The following is an 8684-nucleotide window of genomic DNA, read 5'->3' on the forward strand; positions in this document are numbered from 1 at the left end:
AATATATATATATATATTTTCTTTTTGTTATTTTATTTTTTATTTTTGTGAAAATAGATCCAAGAAGTTTACCCAGACTTAAACATTGTTTTTCATCAAAGCATTAAATGGTGCCTAAATGCATTTTGCCAACCTTTTTGATGGTTTTAGCTCAATTGTAATGATAGGGGTAGGGAAACGGACAAGTGAGCCCTAATCTACCCGCCACTCTGTCCCTGCCTACTTGCAACGACCCGCCCTAGGCGACGGGGTACAACTGGGCGGCGGTCCCTACGCTCAGTAAGTGCACGAGACAAAACATACAAGGGAATATAAAGCAAAGGGAAAGGGGCAGTTGCCCACGGCAACACCGTGAGCAACAGAGTGGTGAACGAGCCAAGTCAAACCAGGAGAGCACGAGGTACCAAACGCAGAGCAGAAGAGTAGTCAGAAAGCCAGGGTCAGAATGGAGCAGGATCAAATAGTCAGGAGCTGTAGCTGGGCCAGGAAACCACACGGAAAGAATCACAAGCAAGGAGGAAAAGGAAAGGCAGGTATAAATAGACAGAGGGCGGGAGCTAGCTGAGTCTGGCCAGGCTGCGATAGGCTCTCCCACTCCTAAGCCTGCCAGCCTGAGTGGTGGAAGCTGGAGTCAGTCTCAGAGAGATAGACTCAGGTGAAGACTGATTACCTGAGGAAGTTAACCGCGAAGCTGTGCCTGGCAGATCCTTTACAGTACCCCCCCTTTTATGAGGGGCCACCGGACCCTTTCTAAGCGGACCTGGTTTACTGGGGAAACGAAGGTGGAACTTCCTGACCAATACCCCAGCGTGAACATCCCGGGCGGGTACCCAAGTCCTCTCCTCAGGCCCGTATCCTCTCCAATGGACCAGGTACTGGAGGGAGCCTTGGACCATCTTGCTGTCCACAATCTTGGCCACCTTGAATTCCACCCCCTCAGAGGTGAGAAGGGGAACAGGAGGTTTCCTCGAGGGAGCCAAGGACGGGGAGCAGCGTTTAAGGAGGGAGGCATGAAACACGTCGTCTATACGAAAAGATGGGGGTAACTCCAGCCGGAAGGAGACAGGATTGAGGACTTCAATGACCTTATACGGCCCAATAAACCGGGGAGCAAACTTCTTGGACGGGACCTTAAGACGCAAGTTCCTAGATAATAACCACACCAGATCCCCGACCATAAACAAGGGGTTAGCAGAACGTTTTCTATCAGCCTGGGTTTTTTGTACGCTCTGGGACGCCTCTAGGTTCTTCTGAACCTGGGCCCAGACTGTGCACAGTTCCCGATGAACGACCTCTACCTCGGGATTGTTGGAACTACCAGGTGAAACGGAGGAGAACCGTGGATTAAACCCAAAATTACAGAAAAAGGGGGAGACCCCTGACGAGTTACTGACCCGGTTATTAAGGGAAAATTCAGCGAGGGGAATGAATGAGACCCAATCATATTGACAGTCAGAGATAAAACACCTTAAATATTGTTCTAGAGATTGATTAGTCCTCTCAGTTTGGCCATTGGTTTCAGGATGGAAAGCAGAAGAGAAGGACAGATCAATCTCCAACTTCTTACAGAAGGCTCTCCAAAACAAAGAAACAAATTGTACCCCTCTGTCTGAAACAATATTGACAGGGACCCCATGGAGACGCAGGATGTGTTTGACAAACAAGGTAGCTAACGTCTTGGCGTTGGGTAGTTTCTTGAGGGGCACAAAGTGGCACATCTTACTGAAGCGGTCTACTACCACCCACACCACCGACTTGCCTTGGGATGGAGGCAAATCGGTGATAAAATCCATGGAGATATATGTCCAAGGTCTCTGGGGAATGGGCAACGAACGTAGTAAGCCCGCTGGTCGGGACCTGGGAGTCTTGGACCTAGCACAAACCTCACAAGCGGCGACATAGGCCTTAACGTCTTTAGGCAAGCCAGGCCACCAATAGTTTCTGGCAATGAGGTGTTTGGTACCCAGGATGCCTGGATGACCAGATAGTGCGGAGTCATGATTTTCCCTAAGTACCCTTAGCCGGTATTGCAGGGGAACAAACAGCTTGTCCTCAGGAAGGTTCCCGGGGGCTGAACCTTGATCAGCTGCAATTTCAGAGACTAAATCAGAATCAATAGAAGAAATGATTATACCGGGAGGCAAAATACAAGCAGGATCTTCCTCCGAAGGAGGGCTGGCCATGAAGCTACGCGACAGTGCATCGGCCTTAATATTTTTAGACCCAGCCCTATAGGTAACCAAAAAGTTGAATCTGGTAAAAAATAGCGCCCATCAAGCTTGTCTCGGGTTTAGCCTCCGGGCAGATTCTAGGAAAACCAGATTCTTGTGGTCGGTAAGGACCGTTACCTGGTGCCTAGCCCCCTCCAGGAAGTGGCGCCACTCTTCAAATGCCCATTTAATGGCTAAGAGTTTGCGGTTGCCAATATCATAGTTACTCTCAGTGGGCGAAAACTTCCTGGAGAAGTAGGCACAGGGGCGGAGATGGGTGAGGGACCTGGTACCCTGGGACAAGACAGCCCCCACTCCCACCTCGGATGCGTCAACTTCCACGATAAATGGCTCCATTTGGTTGGGCTGAACCAGCACCGGGGCCGAGATAAAGCACTTTTTAAGGACCTCAAAAGCCTGGACAGCCTCTGGAGACCAGTGGTGGAGATCAGCACCTTTGCGAGTGAGGTCCGTAAGAGGCTTAGCGATGACCGAGAAGTTAGCAATGAATCTCCTGTAATAATTAGCGAACCCCAAAAAACACTGTAACGCCTTCAGGGAGGCAGATTGGACCCATTCTGCCACAGCCTGAACCTTGGCTGGGTCCATGCGGAATTCATGAGGAGTGAGGATTTGACCCAAAAATGGTATCTCCTGTACCCCAAACACACATTTTTCGGTTTTTGCAAACAGTTTGTTTTCCCGAAGGACCTGGAGCACCTTCCTGACATGCTCAATTTGGGAGGGCCAGTCCTTGGAAAACACCAGTATGTCATCAAGGTACACTACAAGAAATATCCCCAGGTAATCTCTCAAAATCTCATTTATGAAATTCTGGAAAACCGCCGGCGCATTACACAACCCAAAGGGCATGACGAGGTATTCGAAATGACCTTCGGGCGTGTTAAACGCAGTCTTCCACTCATCCCCCTCTTTGATGCGGATAAGGTTATACGACCCCCGTAGATCAAACTTAGAGAACCATTGGGCCCCCTGAACCTGATTAAAGAGATCAGGAATCAAAGGAAGGGGATACTGGTTCCTTACAGTGACCTTATTCAGGTTACGGTAGTCAATGCATGGCCTAAGACCACCATCCTTCTTCCCTACGAAGAAGAAGCCAGCACCTACCGGAGAAGTAGAGGGGCGAATGTAACCCTTGGCCAGGCATTCCTGGATATACTCTCTCATGGCTTCACGTTCGGGACAAGAAAGATTAAATATCCTACCCTTAGGAAGCTTAGCTCCTGGTACCAATTCGATAGCGCAATCGTATTCTCTATGAGGAGGTAACACTTCGGAGGCCTCCTTAGAGAAAACATCAGCGAAGTCCCGAACAAACTCAGGTAGCGTGTTCACCACCTCAGGGGGAGAAATAGAATTAACAGAAAAACATGATGTCAAACATTCATTACCCCATTTGGTAAGCTCCCCAGTATTCCAGTCAAACGTGGGATTATGCAACTGCAACCAGGGAAGGCCTAAAACCAAATCGTACGATAATCCCTGCATCAACAGTACAGAGCACTGCTCCAAATGCATGGAGCCAACAAGGAGTTCAAAAACAGGGGTATGCTGTGTAAAATAACCATTAGCAAGAGGAGTGGAGTCGATACCCACTACCGGGACAGGTTTAGGCAAATCAATCAAAGGCATAGCAAGAGACATAGCAAATTCCACAGACATGATATTAGCAGAGGACCCTGAATCCACGAAGGCGCTGCCGGTAGCAGACCTACCACCAAAAGAGACCTGAAAGGGAAGCAAGATCTTATTACATTTCATATTTACGGGAAATACCTGTGCGCCCAAGTGACCTCCCCGATGATCACTTAGGCGCGGAAGTTCTCCGGCTGCATTCTTACGCTTAGGACAGTTGTTCACTTGATGCTTGTCATCCCCACAGTAGAAGCAGAGACCATTCTTCCTGCGGAAATCTCTACGTTGTTGGGGGGACACGAAGGCCCCGAATTGCATAGGTACCTCTGAGTCTTCCGGGGAAGAACGAAGCAACGGAACCTCGGGAGGCATCATGGGGGAGTCGGAGGAGAAAACACATAAACGTTCGCGTTGTCGTTCCCTGAGACGTCGGTCAAGTCGTACCGCTAAAGCCATAACCTGGTCTAGGGAGTCAGAAGAGGGATAGCTAACTAGCAGGTCTTTCAGGGCATTCGACAGACCCAACCTAAACTGGCACCTTAAGGCAGGGTCATTCCACCGAGAAGCTACGCACCACTTCCTAAAGTCAGAACAATACTCCTCAACAGGTCTCTTACCCTGACGTAAGGTCACCAGCTGACTCTCGGCAAAGGCAGTCCTGTCAGTCTCGTCATAAATGAGCCTGAGAGCAGAAAAGAAACGATCAACGGAGGAAAGTTCAGGGGCGTCAGGAGCCAAGGAGAAGGCCCATTCTTGGGGCCCGTCCTGGAGCCGGGACATAATTATACCCACTCGCTGGCTCTCAGAACCTGAGGAGTGGGGCTTTAAGCGAAAGTAAAGCCTGCAACTCTCCCGAAAGGAGAGAAAAGCCCTCCGGTCCCCTGAGAACCGGTCGGGCAACTTGAGGTGGGGTTCAGGAGTTGAGGTGAGGGGAACCACCAAGGTAGCCTCAGGCTGGTTGACCTTCTGAGCCAGGGCCTGGACCTGTAGGGAGAGACCCTGCATTTGCTGAGCCAGGGTCTCAAGGGGGTCCATAGTAGTGTCAGGGACCAGGGTAGACTAGGTATATGGGCTTGTGATTATGTAATGATAGGGGTAGGGAAACGGACAAGTGAGCCCTAATCTACCCGCCACTCTGTCCCTGCCTACTTGCAACGACCCGCCCTAGGCGACGGGGTACAACTGAGCGGCGGTCCCTACGCTCAGTAAGTGCACGAGACAAAACATACAAGGGAATATAAAGCAAAGGGAAAGGGGCAGTTGCCCACGGCAACACCGTGAGCTACAGAGTGGTGAACGAGCCAAGTCAAACCAGGAGAGCACGAGGTACCAAACGCAGAGCAGAAGAGTAGTCAGAAAGCCAGGGTCAGAATGGAGCAGGATCAAATAGTCAGGAGCTGTAGCTGGGCCAGGAAACCACACGGAAAGAATCACAAGCACTGGAGGAACAGGAAAGGCAGGTATAAATAGACAGAGGGCGGGAGCTAGCTGAGTCTGGCCAGGCTGCGATAGGCTCTCCCACTCCTAAGCCTGCCAGCCTGAGTGGTGGAAGCTGGAGTCAGTCTCAGAGAGATAGACTCAGGTGAAGACTGATTACCTGAGGAAGTTAACCCCGAAGCTGTGCCTGGCAGATCCTTTACATCAATGAGTTAAATCATTTTAAAAGATGTCCTCTTAGAGAAACAAATAACAAATAGGGTGAAAATTCAGACATTTACCAGGTGGGAAGGTAGAATCGGCCACAGCTCCCAGCGCTGGAGAACAGGGACATAAAATGGAGTTTGGCCGAAAAAAAACCAGGAACAATAATACAGAGAACAGAAAAAGGTTATAAGCGTGTTTCCACTGGATTTACATTACTGTTTATTCATTTATTCTTTTTTTAGATTACAAACGTTAGGCCCAGGCTCATTGTAATATCTGTGCCCTGTAGAGATGCAATGTTGAGAAATTGTAAAAAAAAACAAAAAACTATATTGCATGGTATATGTTTCTTTGTGGGATCCCGTGGTATTGGAAAGCATAGTTGACTACACTTTTCAATACAGTTAAAAAAAGTTATGCCCATGTATACCTCCCAGCTGAATTTGGCTTAGTGGGGTCCATAAATGTTTATAAAATCATTAGGCATATAAGGGGGGATTCACACGAGCGTGTATTCGGTCCGTGCGGGCCGCGTGGTTTTCACGCGCCACGCACAGACCAATACAAGTCTATGGGGCAGTACAGACAGTCCGTGCTTTTTGTGCAGCGTTTGTCAGCTGCGCAAAAAGCGCGACAGGTTCAATATCTCCGCGTATTTTGCGCATCACGCACCCATTGAAGTCAATGGGTGCGTGAAAGCCACGCAGATCGCACGGAAGCACTTCCGTGCGAACCGACTGAAACAGCGCACCAGCTGTCAAAAGGATGAATGTAACCAGAAAAGCACCACGTGCTTTTCTGTTTCCAAACATCCAAATGGAGTGTCTTTGAGATGAGCGAACCCGGACAATCGAACCGAACTTCACCGGGTTCGGCCGAACACGTTTTGGCCGAACCCGGCAAAAAAAATTCCGGTACGCGACGTCCGGAGATAGTCACTGTCCAGGGTGCTGAAAGAGTTAAACTGTTTCAGCACCATGAACAGTGACTACCGATCCCAATAAACATGAACCTGTAAAAAAAAACGAAGTTCTGACTTACCGATAACTCCCGGCTTCTTCCTCCAGTCTGACCTCCCGGGATGACAATTCAGTCCAAGTGACAGCTCCAGCCAATCACAGGCCAAGCACAGGCTGCAGCAGTCACATGGACTGCCGCGTCATCCAGGGAGGTGGGGCCCGATGTCGAGAGGCGTGTCACCAAGGATGCGTCACCAAGGACGCGTCACCAAGGCAACGGCCGGGAGGGCAGATCTCGGTAAGTACGAACTTTTTCTTTTTTTTTTACAGGTTGCTGTATATTGTGTTCGGCATTCACTGTCGAGGGTGCTGAAAGAGTTACTGCCGATCAGTTAGCTCTTTCAGCACCTTGGACAGTGACGGGCGTCGACTAGCCTCATCTCTATGATGGCGGCTGCGCGAAAATCACGCAGCCGCGCATCATACACGGATGACACACGCAGCTGTCAAATGGTTTTTGCGCGCGCAAAATGCCACGTTGTTTGCGCGCGCAAAAACGCAACGTCCGTCTGTATCTGCCCTTAGTCTCAGTAGCGTGTATGCCAAACATGTGCAGCAAACGCAGTGTGAACATACGCTTATTTTTATATTTTTTTAATGGATCTATACTTTAGCATGCTTTGCTTTATTCCATGTGAAAATTGGTCAAAATCTAAAAATAATTGCGGTCTTCCATTTGATGTCATTTACATCTGCATTTTGCTAAAATTGAATACAGAGTGCATGTAAATCTGGCCCAAGAAATGCTTTAGAAATAGGCAAGAAAAAACTTGCAGTACAATGTAGGAACACAAGATGGCACTGTATGTTAAGTTCACTATGTCCTGCGCCATGTTAATTTGTGTAATATTTAGTCACATTTGAACACGTTTGGACACAATACCATAAATTTAGTATTAGGATGGAGTTGTCTGCTCTTTTTTAATATCTTAGTCAGGGATGTAGCTAGGGAAGCGTTGGTGAGGCATATACCGAAGGTGAAGGGTGCCAGGAGGGGTGCCTAAAACTACTCTGCCTTGCCAGGGTATTTCGATACAGAGGTAGGCCAGTGAACTCAATCTTTGTCCCGGGTGAAAAAAGTTTAACCACGACTCTGATATTTTTGCTTCAATTTGTATTATTCCTACAGAACTTGAAGGAAAACAAGCACAACTTCTCAATATAAACTTACAGGAATGTTCAGGAAAGTGTTGAAAAAGTAAAAAACTTTCTTATCATTCAACAAAGCTTGAATGTCTTGAGATGAGATTTGCTTTACAAGCAGAACACATAACAATCCTCATATAGTAAAATATACAAACTAAATCATAAAGGCGTCCAGCACAAGGAGCAGCTGTAAAATGTACCGCCGTGTGGCGTTCCACATGGTGCCATATTACCAGCTCATTCTCCCCTAGCAGCAATGTTCCTATGGGAGAGGAGCTCTGTAATACCACATTCAATGGAACAGGCCAGGGATTTATTTTCTGTCAGATGCCTACCGGGTCCGACAAAAAAAAAAGCACCATATACAGTACCTTCATATTAAATCGTATTAAACAATTTATTATTGTTCTTTTTCTTCTTCTTTTCATCATTATTATTTTTATTATTACAACAACAACAACAACAATAATAATAATAATAATAATACTGATGATGATGATAATAATAATATTAATAATAATAATACTAATAATAAAAAATTAAAGAAAATTTCCATAAAAAACGCGTGCCCAAGAATACATTTCCATCAACGATTGCGCATACAGTGGAAGTGACGTAAAATCGCCTTTCTCACACACATAAAAAAAAAATACTCTGTGTGCTGCCGTATGGTGCTAACATTTTTATTTTTATTTTTTTTAAATAATGGATTCTATGTGAACACAGAGGCCATGGAGTTTCTTGCTGACTTCCCATAGACTATAGACGTCCTGGCTGTCCACACCTATCTCTGCAGGGACGTTTTAGCAAGTTAAATATATTTTATTACATAATATCAAAGCCCTATATCTTCTGAGAAAAAACAAGACCAAATACATGTAGGCTGACAGAGGAATAGAAGAACAACAATTTGCTATTAAATTGGCACATGGCTAAAACTTGAACATGTGCCAGTACAGGAAGGGGTTAAGCAAGAATTAGAGCATAAAAATGTATAAAGTTCGGG

The sequence above is a fragment of the Rhinoderma darwinii genome, chromosome 7 (assembly GCF_050947455.1).
Source record: "Rhinoderma darwinii isolate aRhiDar2 chromosome 7, aRhiDar2.hap1, whole genome shotgun sequence".
Taxonomy (NCBI): Eukaryota; Metazoa; Chordata; class Amphibia; order Anura; family Rhinodermatidae; genus Rhinoderma; species Rhinoderma darwinii.